Below are 18,971 nucleotides of genomic sequence, written 5' to 3' on the forward strand. Positions count from 1 at the left end.
TTGTGCACAAATATTAGAAACTTGTTTTGTTTTGAGGATCCGTGGGCTTGATTCAATGAAATAAGAAATCTCAAGAGCACCTGATTTGTGCCTGACCATCATAACATATATTAAACTCCTCAGCAAAACCTTGGGCATCAAATTAAACTCCTCTTTAAATATTGGTGTAGACCGAAAGTGCGTAAAGAATAATTAATTAAGGATAAAGGATTGATAAAGTGTAATGGCCAAAACAGGATCTTGCTTCTCTGCCTTTAGACAGTAGTGCTAGACATCCCACATTTTTATACCATAATTTCATATTACCTTATGTGGCAACTTACATGGCATTCATGCATTGGACACTAAAAAATAAAAACAAAAATCCAAAAAGAAAAAGAAAAACTTTGTCCAGTAAAATAATGACATGTAAGATGGTATAAAAATATGGTATAAGCATGTGGTAAATATAGCATTATTCGCCTTTAGAGGATGTTGCATGCCTTTCATAAAATCATGTGCATTAAAGTACTCCAATGGTCTAAGATATGCCACATCACCTCTCTTTCAACATTAAAAAAAACTAAAATATAATAAATAAATAAAATAAAACCCAACCCCCATCCCCACCCCTGACTCCTCCCCTCTTTCTGGCGACCAACTCCTCTCCTTTTTCTGGCGACCACCTCCTTACTATTTCTCTCTCACGCAGTCTATTTCTCTTTCTTTCTATTTATTTCTTTTTCTTCCTACTTATTTCTTTTTCTTTCTACAACTTCAGATTGCCGTCGTGGTGAATCTGATTTTCAACTTAGGAACAACGACAACAAACTAGAGCGAGTGGGTGGGGATGAGCGCATCCGAGAAGAAGTTCTCGAAGAGCTCATTCAGGTGAGGAGAAAAATAGGAGGCGGCAGATCGATGTCTGAGGAGGCTGCTGGAAAGAATGGAGGGGCTGGGGCTGGGGCTGGGGTGTTGCAAGCCTGCAATGGATGAGGGTGGGGGTTGGTTTTCTTTATTTTTCTAATTTTATTGAAAGAGAGATGATGTGGCATATCTTAGACAATTAGATTGTTTTAATGCACATCATTTTATGAAAGACATGCAACAACACACCCTCTAAAGGCAGGATGCCTTGAACGAATTTTGCTCCTCTGCCTTTAGAGGGTGTGTGTTGCATGCCTTTAGGTTGAGTTTTATTTTATTTTATTTATTTATTATTCTTTAGTTTTTTTTAATGTTGAAAGAGAGGTGATGTGGCATATCTTAGGCCATTGGATTACTTTAATGCACATGATCTTGTGACAGACATGCAACAACACAACCTAAAGGCAAAGAAGCAAGATCCACCAAAACAAAAAGGACTAAATTCAAAAATTGTGTCATCATTAATTAACTCTGTATATGGATATTCTATATATCAAATGCATGTTTAACTACTAGAATAATATGAATAGACGATGCTACCTACACAATGCTATTTAAAAAAAATGTTGTGTATTTTAACACACAACAGTTTTTAAAATAGTGTTATATGAATGCATGCAATCTATTGGTTTTGGATAGGGTATATTTTTTTGCTTTTGCCTACACAATGGTTATAAGTTGTGACCATTGTGTAAGCGATATGTGATCACGTAGTATATTAAGAGATTATTTCTAAGAGTTCACAGTTAATGGATGGAAGTGAAGGCATTATCTGTTGTGGACTCTGGCTGAAGTGATTATTATTTTCAGCAATCTAGATTTGAAAATATAGTAGCTCTTGATTTACATAGTGGATAAATCTTAATCAGCCCTATCTTTGTCTGCTTATGAACAGATTACGCTTTGATCATTACACTATATAATGTTGTCAGTATTCTGTTGTGAAATATGTTCCATAAGTTATCACTATTAAGATCAAACTTTTGGTCATAGCAATCACGGCAATATTGTTCTATGCTTCTAATTTCTTTGATAAAGTGCTCCAAACTGGTCTCTGGATTTGGTTTTCGATTAAGGAGGCAACTAAATACCGTAGTTTAATGTCTATGCTGATGATTTAACACTGATTTATGATTTATGATTTAACACTGATGAGGTAACACTGACTCGGTAGCTGTTGAGTTTTGACTTTGAGTTTTGATCGAGTTTGGGTTAAAATCAGGCTGATTTTGGGTTAATTTAAAAATGGAATAATGGAACTCTTGATGCAGGTCAAGTTTGGACTTGAATTTTGACCTTAAAATGTGTTAGCCAAATTGGGTTGATGTATTGGAGTGCCAAATTGGGCCCAATATCATATTTCAAGGTTGGGCCCAAAAATCCATTCGAATCAATTCAGCCCTAAAGTTCGAAGTTCGAACTAGCTTAATCCAAATGAAAATCATCGCCAGCAGTACCTTTTTTTTTTTTTTTTTTTTCAGTAAACAATTTTGAATTTATTTGATACTAATTTTTTACTGCAAATTATATATATATATTTTTTTCAATATTGGGAGAGGGAGTTAAAATTTAGGATCTCTCCTATGGAGAGAAATTCTACTAAATTACAAGCTAATTGGTTTATATATTTTTTTAAAAATAAAACTATTTAACTCATCTCAAGTTACCATATAATATATCATCTTGATAATTGGAAGATTTATTAATCAAAAGCCCGAAGCTTACAAGATAGAAAAAGCAACACGTACAGGCCCAAAAAGCAGCCCATGAGTAAAACAAAAATATCCAAAGAAACTAGGGATAGGCATAAAAATCATGAACACCTATGCCAATCATGAACACCGAACCAAATTGATGGCAAAAAATCGAAAACAACCAAGTTAACCAAAAAAGTCAATACAATGTAAAAAAGCCGAACTAGACAGGACTGAACAATTAAAAATATATTATTATATATATTAATTGGTTTATATATAGTTTTAAGGGAGATTTAGAGTCCAGTCCATTTTATGAGTCTTTCTTAGACTAAAACCGGTAGTAATTTAGGGTTTTTAATCAAGTTCTTTTATTTTTCTTCTTTAAAGGCTTTATGTTAAGTTTTAACTCCGGGATACAGCCTTTACAAAGCCCACTCTACACCCTAGGAGGGGAAATACCCTTCAAATCGGGAAAAGATTTTATTATGAATTAAAATGATTTTCTTATAAATTAAAATGACTTTATTATGAATTAAAGAATTTTCTTATAAATTAAAATGACTTTATTATGAATTAAAAAGATTTTCTTATAAATTTTAAAACACCTCTAGTCTCCATTTAAAAATTGTTTTTCTAAAGAATTTAAGCATAATTATATCTAGTTTTAATTCCTATTATAGAGTAAACAAAAAACCAAACCCCCTATTATAGTTTTTAGAGAGACTTAGAGTTCAGTCCATTTTATGAGCCTTTCCTAAACTAAGACCGGTAGTGATTTAGACTTTTTAATTAAGTCCTTTTATTTTTTTTCTTTGACGACTTTATGTTAGGTTTTAACTCCGAGATTTTGAGCTTTGCCTAAAATCTTGGAGTTAAAACCTAACATGCAGCTTCTATAAAGCCCACTCTATACCCTATGAAGGGAAATATCTTTCAAATAGGGGGAAATACCCTTCAAATCGGGAAATAAATTTATTATGAATTAAAAGAATTTTATTATAAATTAAAATGACTTTATTATGAATTAAAATGATTTTCTTATAAATTATTATGAATTAAAAGAATTTTCTTATAAATTTTAAAATACACTCGCTCTTCATCTAAAAAATGTTTTTCTAAAAGACCTAAACCTAATTATCTATAGTTTTTATATGTTTGTATATGTTTATTATAGCTTATAATTTATAGTTTATAATTTATAATTTATATATCTGATAGTATATAGTTTATAATAAAGGAAATTATAGAATTGGCCCACTTATTTTATACCTAGTCCAATTTTGGTCAACGATCTTTTTTTTTTTTTTGTCCACTAATTGTTCCACTTGTTCAATAAAGGTTCAGATTTGTTTTCTTAAATTTGTTCCACCTTTTACCCTATCAAATTTCAACCAAATTCAACAAACATATACTTGTTTTAAAGTTATGCATCTCCTCTTTACAACCATATAAAGATCATTCAAATCGAAGTTCTAAAACTCAAGATAATTGGCCCCAAAGTAGGGTACCCGAAACTACTAATTTTTCCTATAAAATTTTCAAACTTTACCAAACTTCAATTCTCTTTGATTTTTACTCCAAATTGGTTCCTATGACTAAGAAATAATGAAATATAACTTATACTTCAATTATAATTGAATAAAACACAACCAAACAGATTTAAAATCATAACTTAAAAAAAATCGTAGATCAAAATTGAAATAGATATAAAATAAGTGAACCAAATTTGTAATTTTCTCTTTATAATACTATAAGACTATAGTTTATATAATTTATAGTATATAGTTTATAGTACTATAAGACTATAATTTATATATTTGATAGTATATAGTTTATATAATTTATAGTATATAGTTTATAATACTATAAGACTATAGTTTATATATTTGATAGTATATACTATATAGTTTATAATACTATAGTTTATATATGTAACATATATAAGTATATAACATATAACATATAGTACTATAGTCTTATATTAGGGTTTAGTATTATAGTATTATAGTCTTATACTATAGTTTATATTAGGGTTTAGGATATTTTTAATTATTTGTTTATATAGAAATGTATTATATAAATTAAAACTACCAAATAAAACCCCAATTGCCCAAACCCCAAACCTTTTTATTCCTTTTTTTTTTCTTTTCTTTTTTCGTGCCCACCCACCCCTTCCCCCCCCCCCCCTTGACTCTCTTTTCCCTCTCATTTCTCACTTTTTTTTTCTCTCTCCCAGATCTTTTCTCTCTCCTTCACTCTCTCTCTCTCTCTCTCTCTCTCTCTCTCTCTCTCTCTCTCTCCCATATGTCTCCTGCGCGTGCACCACCGTTCGGCGACCAAAGCTGGCGATTTTGGTGGCTTTGGCTTCGCCTCTCCCTTTTCTTCCTCCCCATGGCTTCCGATCACCCAAAAATAGCCCAGAACTCGAAACCTAGTCCCAAACCCCCGATTGAGCCCTTCGTCGGCGATTCACCTTTCACAGCGAAGTTGGGAGGCCAGACCACTTGGGTTTTTTCCCCTTCGTCACACTGAGTTAAGTGGTGCCTTTGCATTGCCCATTGGACAACCGTGCGCAGCGTTTCGAGTTTGGGAGGTTTGGCGGCTTTTCATCGCAGCTGTCTCCACCACCAAAGTCGCAGATGCTCCTTCTTTCTCAAAATCGGATTTGAGAACCGGACTAGAACTGAAAATGTGTGGTTTGGTTTGGTTTGGTTTTCCTTCCTCCTCTCCAGTTTTTAGAACCGAATCAAACCGGTGAGGCCACTTTGGCACTGCGCACAGTTTCATGGGAGAACCAGGCTGAACCGAACCGTGTCCACCCCTAAAAGAAACTATTTTTACGAATTGCTATACTTAATTTTTTTTGTTTCAATTCTAGGCTTCTAGCCCATATATTTTAAATTCAAGGGTTATGAATTCATAAATGTAATTTCATACACATTCAAAAAGTGTTATAAATTTTTTTTTTATTCACACACCCTTAATTTAAATTCAATGCATAATACTCCGATTTCAATTTGAGCTGCCACTCTAATGGTTAGGACTTACCTATTATTAGTACTTCAATAAGGCACTTACCATATTCTAAGAGAGGTATTTTAGTTGTTTGGACATTTCTACTCACTCTGAAATGCTTATAAAACACTAACCAATTATAAAACACTAACCAGTAAGTTTTTGGAATTTAGACATTTGTGCTGATCACTTACAATGCTAATAAATAAAAACAATTAAGGAGTCATTCTTCTTTATAAACCAATTACAATTTAACATGTATTAACTTATGATGCACTATATTTTTTTATCAGATATATACCACCTAGAGAAAAAATTTGGGTACATATCAAATTGCAATTGGCTTATACAAAAAGGACTCTTTACATGTAGGGAGCCAAACATTTTTCAATAAATAGTACAAAGGTTTGAACTTTTTTTTTTCGGTGCTCTGGGGGCCAAGCCCAAGAAAAACAAACAAACTACACTACTACAAGCCTAGGCCCAAAGGTTTGAACTTCAGATGAATGTAAGACTTACAAACTACCAAGCGTAGAGGAAAATAGGTTGAGGGATGAACTGTTCTGTAATACAGAGACCAAACACAATACTCCATGTACATTGGTTGTGGAAGCTTCTTTAATTCCAGTTTCCACAACAGGTGAGGCTGAACCAAACCATTGACCAACTTGTATTTTTCTTTATGTGGGTATTACCAAGAATGCAATGAATCAACTTTGCTGTTACACATATGCTTGTTCAACCAAATTAAAGAAAATGGAAATATGTGTATCACAAGCAGTTATAGTTAAACTCTTTTCAAATCCAAGCAATAACCATAAGAGCAAAATCCGGGTTATATGTTTCACATTAAGTAGCAATCAAAAACAAATAGAAGACAAAGTTGAGACAACAGAAGCCCCACTTCAATAAACAATAAAGTCCCATCAAATATAAAAATAACCCAGGAATCGAATTAAATGTGTAGAAACACCAAAATTAATGGAAAAGAATGTTTGAAATCCAAACTAGATACTTTTCTTCCCTCAGTAGACTATTCAATTGGACTGAATCTTCCTTTCTTGTCCCCAATTTGATACCCAGTTGGTAGAATCTACAAAATCCACACCAAAAAAATAAAAATAAAAACAAAAAACTGTTGCTCCTTGGAAAATAAAGCTTACTAGTGTCTGTTTCAATGAATAATGGTTTCCATTTTTGCTATACAAAAATTTTGGTTGCAAGCCTAGGAACTAATGCTGTCATTAATTCATTATCTCTTTGTAACTTAAAAACAGAAACTGTTAGACAACTATTCGACCCAAAAATTTAATCTTTGAACAGACTCTCCTGAAATCAAAACTCTAATATTATGTTTAACAATCATACTCTAAAAGAATAAGCTGCTAAAGAATGGACTGACAATATATATCAAACTAGCTGTTAGAGAATGAATAGACAATGTATATCAAACTGACATCAATTTGCAATTTTTCCATTAAAAGTTGAAGAACAAATTAAGGGTACTACTTACTGGATGATGAAGATGTCACAGCTCTTGCTCAATCAATGGTGGGTGGAATTGGGAGAGGAATTTGATGATGGTCTATCAGAAACGACACCATTCTCGGCGGCCTCATCGCCCTGAATCCGCGTCGGAATGCAGAACACCGGCAGGCCATCGGAGGAGAACCGGGTGCCAAAGATGGAAGAGTGGTGAACTGGTTGCTGTGTCCTCTGCGCAGCCATCTGCAAATGATCATTCCAAGCCCGAACCGATGGTGCAAAACTGGACTGAAGGGTACCCCTCTGAGAAAATGCTTGTTGCTGTGGCAATGTCTGTGACTGTGAGTTGAACACAAACCCACCATCACCACCACCTCCTCTGTTTTCATTGCCCCATGCCATCATTCTCTGATAACTGCTGTCAAACCCCACTGTGGTGCCCGCGAAAAGGGTCTGAATCTGATCGTTGCTGTGCTGGGTGTGTTCTTGTGATTGCTGGGAGTGGTGAATTAGGCCTTGGTCTTGGAAAGAGTGGAGAGAGAGGCCCAGGTCTTGGTTGGGGTTCAAGTTTGTGGTTCTTGAAATTAAGTCAGATGGGTAGCTTGGGAAATTGATGGACGAATTGGTGGCTGAGCTTGTGGGGAAGAAAGACTTCATGGTGTCAGCTATGCTGTCTGAGTCGAGAGACTGAGGAATGTTGAAGTTCGAATCATGATCTGGGTGGTGGTTCTCACCACCCATTTGCCTCTGGAACTGAAAGTTGTACCCAGATGACTCTGATTCATCTGCTGCTGCAATCACCATTTCACTAGTACCTGCTGCAGCTCCATTTGGTTCAGTTTCTGCATTAGTACTAGCAATTGGGTGCCAAGGTGGGAGCTCGGCGAGCTTGTCAATGGCGGATTTCGCCTTCTTGATGAGCCAGTCGACAGCCTTGCTGGGCCGGTCGTAGCCGAGTCGGTCTTGAACATCATAGAATTGGATTGCAGTGTGGGCTGACAACCGGACCCGGCGGTCTCTTGGCCCTTTGGCGGTGTACACCTTGCTGTGCCGATCTTTTCTCCCGGTGGACCGGACAATGTGACCTCCTTGGACTTGTATGATCTCTCCTCCTCCAGCACTCTTCATTCCCATTGTTCTTCTGTCTCTCTGCTTTGCATATTCTTCTATGTTTTGTTGGTTGTTGTTGGGTGGTGCTTGTGCTTTTGCTTGGTGGGAATTTTTGGGCTCCCCAAGTGGTTGATTCTGGTTTTGGACAAGTTGTAGATATTGATGATGATGATGTTGTTCAAAATGGGGATATGTTTCTAGATTTTGTTCTTGTGATTCTTGTGGTGTTGGGTCTTTAATTTGGTGGATAGGTCTCAGTGGATACAGATGATTCTTTTGGAAATCCAGATTCCTGATCTTTTTTTTTTTTTTGGTTACTGATTTTGGCCTCCAAAAATGATTGATTTGTGGAGGTGGTTTTTTCTCTGCTTTTGCTTTTGCTTTTACTGCTGCTGCTGCTGTTGTTGTTGTTGGCTGTAGCTCTTCATCTGCAAACTGTCACACAGCCCTGAAACCTGAGACTCCTGCTGCTACAGCTGCTGCTGCTAATCCCAAAAAGTCTTCCATTGCAATCTCCAGATTCCAAACCCCAATAACTCTACAAAAATCCAGAACCCACCATAAAAATCATAGACAAATAGACCCAGAAATTTGATCCCAGTTGTGTTTCTACAAATTTATGGATAAACTTATTGGTCCATAGCTATCTCCATAAAGAGCAAGAGGACATAACACATAGTATGCAGACTAGATTGGTGGGTTTTTCTATGTGGGCACAAAACTAATAGAATATTAAAGAAAACAAATGAAAAATGGAAAATTGAAGTAGCAATTGATAATTAAACTGGTATGCACCAAGAAAAAAGGGAATTGAAGAGACTCACAGCAGAACCTTGGAAAGATAAAAAGAAAATTTTGCAGATGACTTATGGAAGGGAGGTAGAGATTTTTGGAGATGAGGGTGAAGAGAGAATGTGAAAGAAAATTGCTACCTTGGGCTATGACTCTATGAGAGCTGTTGATGCATCTGCAAAGAGTGGCAGATTTTGGTCAGAGAGGAGATTAAAAATCTTTGGTCATCTCAGCCCCACAAACAAACCCCATATATAACAAACCAGGTTACACACAAAACTCATCAAGTCAATGTCTAACTCCAACCCAACTCTTCTAGTCCTAAGTTCCAACTCTCTCTCTCTCTCTCTCTCTCTCTCTGTCTCTCTCTCTCATACTGTCTAGGAGTAACTTTTTAAGTACTTGTTATTATAAGAATTTTGGGTAATTAGCTATGATTAGTCATAGTTGATAGAGAGGTGACTCTCGATGGCCACCTCTTCCACACACTCCTTTTCAAGGCATTGATAATGACATCTAACAGCTTTTCGGGTTCCTTTACTACTTGTATTTTTTATCGTTCTACTATACAGATATGTATTGTTTTGCTAAAAATAAACGACAAACGTGCTTCCTTCAACTATACTTTCTCACCACCCTTTTGTCTTTTTTTTTTTTTACTCCCACATTCTGTTTGAGCGTGACCGTGACACAATAATATTTTTAAGATAAGTTAGTGTCAAGTACACTTATATATCTTATATTTAAGCATGTTCATGTCATCTCATATTTGTGTAGTTTGAACGTATAGCTAGTAAATCAATCAACATGTTAACTTATCATGTTTAAATATGTATTTAAACTCATTCATTAACTTGTCGTGTCATGTTTATCCATTTATATTTTTTACTTTTTAATTTAACATTGGAGGAATGCATAAAGTTGTTTTAGAGTGTCAAACTCATTTTTCTTGGTCAGAGATCCTATTTGCTGCTATTCTTAACATTTGTTATAAAACTGCAATTTTAAAGAAGGGGTAAACTTTGATAATTTTAATAAGAATTACTCAAATGTGAATATGTGGGCTGCAAATAGCAGTGTAAGGGATCCAAAATTGAACCTCAAATAATGTGTCATTATACATGTTAGTGTTTATTTATTGTTAGATAAATGAGTCTTGAAGTGGACCATATAGAATTAATAATATATCGGCATATCATTTGTGATCCAAATTTAAGATACAAATTTGGGATCCGCTGCAAATATTATCTTGGAAAAATCGTCACTTGGACATGCTTAATTTGATGTGATATTTCCTCCCTCATTACCCATACTCAGCATTAGGGATGTGCAAAAATATCGAAAAGCTGAGTTTCGAACTAAACCAAATTGACTGGATCAGTTGGGTTTTTTTTTTTTTTTTTTTTTTTTTTTTTGCGGTTAACAAACTGAACCAAATCGATGATGAGCAGTTCGGTTTTTATTTTCAATATTGAATTTTTCGGTTTTAACCGAACTACCACTCATAATATATATTAATTGGTTTATATATGGTTTTAATACCTATATATTATAGAGTAAACCAAACCCCCTATTATAGTTTATATATATTAATTCTAGTTTATAATTTATAGTTAATATATTTTATAGTTTATAATTTATATTTTATATTTTATATTGTATATAGTTTATAACTTTATTTACTTTATATAGTTTAAAATGTTATATAGTTTATAACTTTATATAGTTTATAATGTTATATAGTTTATAACTTTATATGTTTTATAATTTATAGGTTTAGTCTATAATTCATAATTTGTATATACTATAAAGTATAAACTATACTAGTAGAGGGTTTTAGCCAATTAGGGTATATATACTAAACTATTCTATATAGTTATAAGGTATATGGCATATGGTATAGAGTATACTAGTATAAACTATAAGGTATAGAGTATACTAGTATAGTGGACTTTATTTGTACAAAGTGGACCTATTTATCATTACAACTTTTTAGGTGAGTTTGTTTATCATTAAGGGATGTAAAATGTACTTTTGAGTAATTTACTTTATCTAAAACACATATGTAATCAATATATTTTAGTATAAGGTTTTGAATATAGTTGTGCTTGTCCTTGAAGATAACAAATCAAACTTGCATCATTTTGATTAACACAAGCTATATATGAAAGTAATATTCAGCAAAAGAAAAACATAATAAACAAAAAAAAAAAAAACAACCATATATGCCGAAAGAAATATACATCTATAAGGGGATCGATGAATTTATATAGTATATATGAGTGCTCAAATGTTAAATGGTTAATAGGTTAATAATAAACTAATTACCTTTTTAGACCTACAACCTGATATAATTTCATAATTCGAACCATTTATTTTTAAATCTCATATATAAAAAATAAAATGCTATTTGATAGTCATATAGATATATAGTTTAATTGTAAATGCTGCAACTTTCAAGTATATTTATCTTGGGTTCGAGTGTGAGCCAAGAATATGCCTATCATTAAGGTGATATACAAGAACGAGAAAGAGCATATGGTTAGCATATTTATATAGGAGCGTGACATTATGGGTAGGGTTTTAGCCTTTACTCTGTCCACAGAACCCAGTGGAGCTTTGCCTCTAAAGAAGCAGCAGCAAGGTGACTTGGGAATAATATATATATTGATGTAAAAGGCTATATGAACAACAGTTAGATGCATTGAGAATCATCTGGCCTACATTAATTCCTTTTTCTCAAACACACTATATGTTTGTCTCGAAAAGGATCGATCGACCGCCCATGTCATTTGGTTCTAACACGTGGAAATTAATGAACTTTCTTATATAAATTAAACGCTTTTTATTCTATAAATATGCAGGCATTATTATCTTCCAATGGCAAGTGAGTAATGGAGAAAATAAAAAAGTGGGTTTGGGTATGAGAATGAAATTGTATTAATTAATTAATTCTTTGTTTTCTTTTCATACAAGTTGAAAAAGTGATGATACCTGTGCTAGCTACAAGTCTTTTCAGCAGTGTATATATGCATTCAAGAATATAAGCCTAGAATCATATGCATAAAGTGATGCAAGCATATTGAGACAAAAGGTTGGATAAGGCAACAGAAATCATGAAAGCAAAATGTGTCATGAATTGTAAATTAAGAAAAGAAACAAAGAAAAAGACGATTGGATGTACAATTGATTTTATACCACAACTATAAAAGTCAAGCCACAATATATAAGCTGCGGTCCTTCTTTTATGTCGGAGTGGTGGGTGGATATATATGCACGACCGAGCCAGAAAATTGAGCAAGGAGGAGGGGCACCTCAAACAGTGTAGTTATTAACTTATCTATTTAGACAAAAATAAAATTTAAAATCTTAATCTAATTAGCAATATATCATTAAGAAATCTCCAAAATTATTTTCTCTATCCAAAGATTTGAGTTATATATATGTAAAATGTATAAGAAAAACATGAGAGCGGTGAAACGTGTCCCCCTTAGACCTCTTGTGGCTCCGTCCTTGGATATATGGAGTGTGGGTGGATAAATGAGTGATGGACTCGTAACACTTTAAGATTGAACCTTTCAATGTATGGGGTGGGGTGGGGGTGTATTATAAGGCAACTATTAAATCTCAAAAACTTAACTTATTAAAAAATCAGTCAATAATAACATATATTAAGCTAATATCTTGATTCACGTGCAGTCTTGTCCTTGTCCTCCTTGTCTTGTAGAAGGAAAGACAATGACATATAGGTATAACTTTATCCTACATTTTTAAAACCAACAAAAAAGTGATAAATGAAAATTAAATATTTTCATGCTTAGACCTCCTGCAAGCTAGTAAAGTTATGATCAATGACGAATCTACATTGTGGGTTGCATAGGCTGCAACCCATACAAACTTTTTACTTTTTAGCTTTTACCCATGGAAGATTTAAACCCCAGCCCACCCCTAAATCTAACCCCCAACCTACCCTTAATTATATCTAAATCTAAATTCGTCTTGGCTAATATCATATTAGACAACCATTAATCCCTAAAACTTAAACAATTCAAAATGAGCTAGCCCATAATATATATTTAACCTTAACACCTGCGTCAATAGATGCCTACCACAATACTATAAGCTGCTGTATATGTCACATATATGCCTGTTATGTTTGGGAGGCTGAGAAATCAGCATGCCAATTGCTAAATGTCGTCTACAAGTTGTAGTCTACAACTACATTATTTGGACACTAAGCATTTTATATATAGCCGTTTGATAATTTAATGGTTTTCGATTTGTCTAATTTTTTGCAAGGATAATCTTTGAATATAGACCTAAAAAATAGACAATTCGAATTGTTGAAATATCATATGGATCGAAAGGGCCCTATGAGAGATCCTTAAATAAAATTATTTGAGGGATTCCTTAATAGAATGGACCTACATATATATATGCAGGCCCCTTCCGTTGAGGTATATTTCAACTTAAACATGATGAGGTATGGCTTGGGGGACCCACTCCGCATTGTAATTAGATTATCAAAGCCGTATATTTTTTAAGTCTATATACAAGGATCATCCTTGCAAAAAATTAGATAAATCGGAAATCGTTTAACTATTTGATTAAAGGGCCATCATTTCAAGTGTTAATGAAATCCTTATATTCGTCAATTTATTCTATCACAATTAAATATCTTAATGGTTTCTAATTTACCTAATTTTTTGCAAGAATGATTCTTGTATAGAGACTTAAAAAATAGACGGCTTCGATCATCAAATTACAATGTAGAGTGAGTCCCACAAATCATACCTCATCATATTTAAGATGATATATACCTTAACGAAAGGGGCCTCTATATATATGTGTGTGTGTGTGTGGAGGCTCCTTCAGTTGTGGGATCCTTATATATAGAAAACTTCATACTCATAGCTAGTTTATAGAGGTTTAGTTTTCCCGATTTAAATGAGTCTTGTTTTACTTTAAGGAGTGGGTGGAGAAGCATTCAATTGAATGTTCAGTGAAACAAAGAAGAAAAAGAAGTTATAAAAATAGAGTTATAGGCCAAATTAATGAAACCCCCTAAATAGGGTTGGATTAAGCTGACCAAGAGCTTGGTTCAATTAATAGTATCACTCAATAAATAGTATAGCCTAAAAGCAACTCCAACAAACTTACCTATATTCTAGCTAAATTTGTGTAAAAAAGAGTTAAAAATCTATTTTAACTAACTACTTTTAAAATCTTATTCCAACAATGTTCTCTATTTTAACTAATCTTTATATTTAATTATTTATTTAAATTTGATATTATGACTAATGACGGATAAATTTGTACAGTTGTAATTAAATGATTCAAAACTTGTGTATGTTGGTTTGCTTTAACTATAGCTATTTTCTCTCTCCTCTCATCAAAATCTAGCTAACCAAAAAGTAAATTCTAAATTAGCGAATTAGATAGCTAATTTGTTGAAGAATAATTTCAGAAAAAAATTAACTAATATAACTAAAGAACTAATGAAGTAGAGATAACTAAACTATTGGACATGCTCTGGATGCATTAAATCTAAAGAAGCACTACACACGATGCCGTATGGTTTACGGTTTACCCCATCAGCACCCTAGTTTTCTCACGACTATTTACTTAATTTATGAGAGTATTCAATTTTCAGGACCATATATGTATTGCCTCCCTAAAAATTTCCTTAATTTTTTCTTCTTTTTCGGCAGACACAAACTTCTTCTATCAAGTACTAATTTAATTGGTCTTGAAAATTATGAGGGTCGTGGCATCTTAATTGGACTCGACATTCCAAGTTTTATTATTCGTACGGTAGGCATGCATGCAGATCTTGGACATTTCAAGTACTTTTCACACTACGTCACTAATTTACAATAGAACAATACTTGGCTTCTTATATATAAAGAGTCATTCCCTACTTAATTATAAGCTTTCTTTGTTAATATTAACTTATAAGGAATAATTGGTCATTAGGCAAGAGAAAAGAAAAACAAATTTTCAAAATTTGATTTAATTGTATGCGGGAATGGCTATTTATACAATACCTCCTAAACTATCAGTTGTGTCTCACTTTATCCCTCAAATTTTATTTTTACTTTGCCTCTTTAAACTTTATTTCGCATGTTATTTTTCCCTAATCTTTCAGTTTCCTTAACTTTTTCGTCTTCCATACTTATGTGGCTTATAAATGACGAATTTTAGAGGACTATTTTTGTCAACACAAGTTTGTTAAAAAAAACTAATTTAGTAATGGGAGACAAAAATTCCTCTCCAAAATTTTGATGTCAGGCCTATGTTAAGAAAAATATCAATCCAAATTTGTCATTTATAAGCCACATAAGTATGAGAGACCAAAAAGTTAACCAAGCTAGAGAATTAAGACAAATTGACACACGAATTAAGATTTAAGACATAAAGTGAATCAAAATGAAATTTGGGTTTAAAATGGGATACCGGCAATAGTTTGGGGACATTGCTATAAATGACTCAAATATGGATGATCCCTTTCATGTGGGGAACCTTAGCATTTTTCCAGTATTGCTTGGCTCCTCACATTTAGGAAGTCATTTCCCTCCTTATAGGAAAAAAAAAAAATAGCCATGCAATTGGATATATGGAGAGAAAGAGAGGGATGACAAAATTTTCCGCCCCCGAAAATTCCCTCGGGGACCCGCCCCGATTAAGTGGGTATGATAATACTATTATCGTCCCCGCTCCGCCCTATATACCCGTTAAATAAAAAAAAATTATAGTATATAATTATATTATAATTTCTTATCTTAATTTTTGTTGTCTTTAAAATTTAATAATCGGTGTTCTTTTTATGATTTACTATTGTTGTAATGTAATATGATGAATTTTAATGAGTTTCATCTATACTATATTATGTATTTATGTTGATTTGATATGTTATTAATAAAAATAATAAGGGCTCCGATTACCCAGCGATGCGGGTATAGTATTGACAAACCCGACCTGAACTCGCCCTGTTGTCATCCCTAATCACGAATGAAGATTTTGAAGGTCAGAGGTGAATTATAAAAATAGAGTTTGAATATTTGTGTAACAAAGTACTGAAGTAGTCTATAAAATTTGGGGGTCTTTTAACATTTCGGGCCGAAGATGATTACCTACTTCACCTACTAACAGGTTGGCCCTGTTACCATGTAAACGAATGTATGATGCAAACACTCTTGTCATCGTTGGATGGACGGAATCAGCCTTTTCAATCCCAAGAATATAGATTTGTTAACCGTCCGATGCGGACGGATGTAGCTGGTCTCAATGAGCGATGAATGAGGTGGAGGTAGCAGCCTAATAATCCTAGAAAAGGACAATGGCAGTCTGGCAGAGAAAGAGGGCAGAGATGATCTTAATTGATATCATCCCTTTTCCATTTCATCTGCTAAAAAGGTGAAAGCCACAAGACAGGCTCGTGATCCGAGATGGTTTAAAATGTCCCATTACTGTTATTCTGTGTCTCTCTGTGCCTCTCTCTCCTCTCCTCTCTTCAAGTCTGAAGGGTGTCTGAATGCAATTTATGAGTTCTGGTAGGCGTACGTACAGTCTCTTCACACATTCTGCCAACTGCCAAGTTGGTTGTTGCTGTGTTCTGAATGCAAGTCAGTTTAGGTTTTTAGCCCACGTTAATTACACTCTATAGTTACTGCACCAAGTACAACATTTTTAAGGAAAAAAATAAAAAACAAAACGTACATATATAGTTAGGCAGTCATTTTAAACCTAATTATGAGTATAACACTCAAATGGTTCTTCAAAGGCATAAACATTAAATTCAATTATTCTCCCAAAGGTGAAGCAGCTGAACTGATCGATTCCGCGCTTTTTATTTGTTATACCACATCGGTGGATGTAGTTGTAAGACCTCAACACATTAATAGTAGTGAAAAATTAAGAGAGTTTCTGGTGTATATTATTTGAATAGAATATATATAAAGTATAAACACATTTAAATTAAGGTGAGTATCTAAACTATATTTTTGTATCTAATAAGCTATAAATCCTGATTCCATCAGTCTAGTTACTTTAGGTAGCAGAAGCATGCATGTGCAATATTGCCCCGTGAATATAGACTTTGAGCCCCATTAATTATCCTGAGGAACATACAATGCACAAGTTATAAATTACGACTTATAATTAGTAGATAAAAAACATAATTTAGATACTCAATTGAGAAAAATTAGAGTTTGAGAACTAAATTGAGACATAGTTAAATTTCAACTATTAAAAGTGAAATTAAAGAATGAATATGAAACTGGATGCAAAAACATTTGATTTTTTCCGTCCAATACGGTGTGGTTTATTTACAAGTAATTGCATGCATGTATCCAGATCGAATTACAAAAAAATCTTGTTCCAGGTGAGTGAGCGAGTGCGTGTGAGACTTTTCTTACCCCAAGAAAACAAACCAAACACCAAACAACCAACTAACCGCAACAGATCGAGACCATGCAGCTGGACAGACAAGAACATGCCTTTTCTTCTGGTTTCTATATGTGTACTCAAATTAATGGTTTGCAAACTAAGGAATAGAAGAAGGGTTTGGAGCTAATCTAATTCAAATGAAGAAACCTCTGTTTGATTGGTGTAAAAGATTCCACAACTCATGATCACATGCTGTCACAATCGACATCAATGAGGGTGTTGTTGTACAGTACATGGATGTAAATTGATTGCGCATGCATATGGTTTGAAACCAATTAAACGGTGACCCACTTGTGCAAATGACACTAGCTGCATGCCTTCCATAGGCATTGAACAGTACACACATGCATCCAATTCCAAAAGGGAAAGAAAGATAGATGAGGACAAACTTTAGCTGTCTCTAAGATACATGTCACATTAATTTTAGAACATGGCTAGCTAGGGCTTGCAACAAAAGGTCTTTTATATGCTCACATGGAAGTCCGGTTGTTATCAGCATATTGTAGCTACAATTGGGAAATAGGATTCTCGATCGATTGGCTGATCTCTTTAGTGTTGATATTCTTCTTAATTATATTCCAAATTAAGTTATTTTGGAATTTAAGGATAAGCATGTTTTTGTTTAGAATGTATATTAAAAAGATAATTGAACAGATAACGCAAAGCAAACAAATTAAGGAAAAAGAATTGGATGAACATAAGCTTTAGAGTCCACCCAAAATGAGAGAGAAGTCTTAAAATTTTATTAAATTTGTGAAAAACTGATCGACCAAAAAATTCTGTAACAGAAGTTTAAATCGTAATTGGAAAAGAAAACATAAAATTACAAAATTACCCTAACTACTTAAAATTAACTTTCCATTTTTGAGCCTTTAAAACAGCTTTATTGGCTAAAAAAACTGAGCTACCTCATGTGGTAACAATGGCTTTAGTGAATCTGGTGTTTCCCTTCGATTAGATATATCATGGACTCTACAGTCTACACAAACAATAGAGCGCAAAATTATGTCCAAATAAAACTTTTTCAGCTCAACTTGCCTTTTATTGCTTTTGCAGTTTGCTTCTTTTAAGCTGTTGCATGTTTTTATTCACCAATGAAAGTCTACATTTAAATAAAATAATAAATTATCTACAAGTACCAAACCATTAATAAACTTGGTGTAAATTAAGGACCCTAACTTAAAAAATTAGTGTAAAGAATAGTTTCTGAATTTTTTTACCAATGCATTTGTTGTATTTTTACAAATATGCTTATTTCGCAGATGCACTTATTATATTTTTACAGAGATTTCACATATGTATTTGTTATATTTTTTACATATGCATTTGTTGTATTTTTATAAATGTGCTTATTTCGCAAATGCACTTATTATATTTTTACAGAGATTTCACATATATATTTATTGTATTTTTTATAGATGCACTGGTTTTTTTTTATATTTATTGTATGTTTATAGATATACTGGGTTGGCCCTTATTTAAATTTTCGTCTTTATCTCAACTTACTTGGCTAGTTAT

At 33.4% G+C, this 18,971-nt stretch overlaps 1 long non-coding RNA gene and 1 pseudogene across 2 annotated transcripts; both read right to left on the reverse strand.

The window, feature by feature from the left end:
* Nucleotides 1-6,438: 6,438 nt before the first annotated feature.
* Nucleotides 6,439-8,389, reverse strand: LOC147286710 (transcription factor TCP4 pseudogene; annotated as a pseudogene). The gene is made up of 2 exons (XR_015121808.1): nucleotides 7,132-8,389; nucleotides 6,439-6,711 (listed from the first exon to the last, which is right to left on the reverse strand). The product of XR_015121808.1 is annotated as a transcription factor TCP4 pseudogene (transcript).
* Nucleotides 8,390-8,509: 120 nt separating this feature from the next.
* Nucleotides 8,510-9,347, reverse strand: LOC147286711 (uncharacterized). Its single transcript, XR_015121809.1, has 2 exons — nucleotides 9,146-9,347; nucleotides 8,510-8,751 (listed from the first exon to the last, which is right to left on the reverse strand). It is a non-coding gene; the product is annotated as an uncharacterized LOC147286711 (long non-coding RNA).
* Between the last annotated feature and the right edge of the window lie 9,624 nt (nucleotides 9,348-18,971).

Source organism: Dryas octopetala, chromosome 4 (genome assembly GCF_963921425.1).
Source record: "Dryas octopetala chromosome 4, drDryOcto1.1, whole genome shotgun sequence".
Taxonomy (NCBI): Eukaryota; Viridiplantae; Streptophyta; class Magnoliopsida; order Rosales; family Rosaceae; genus Dryas; species Dryas octopetala.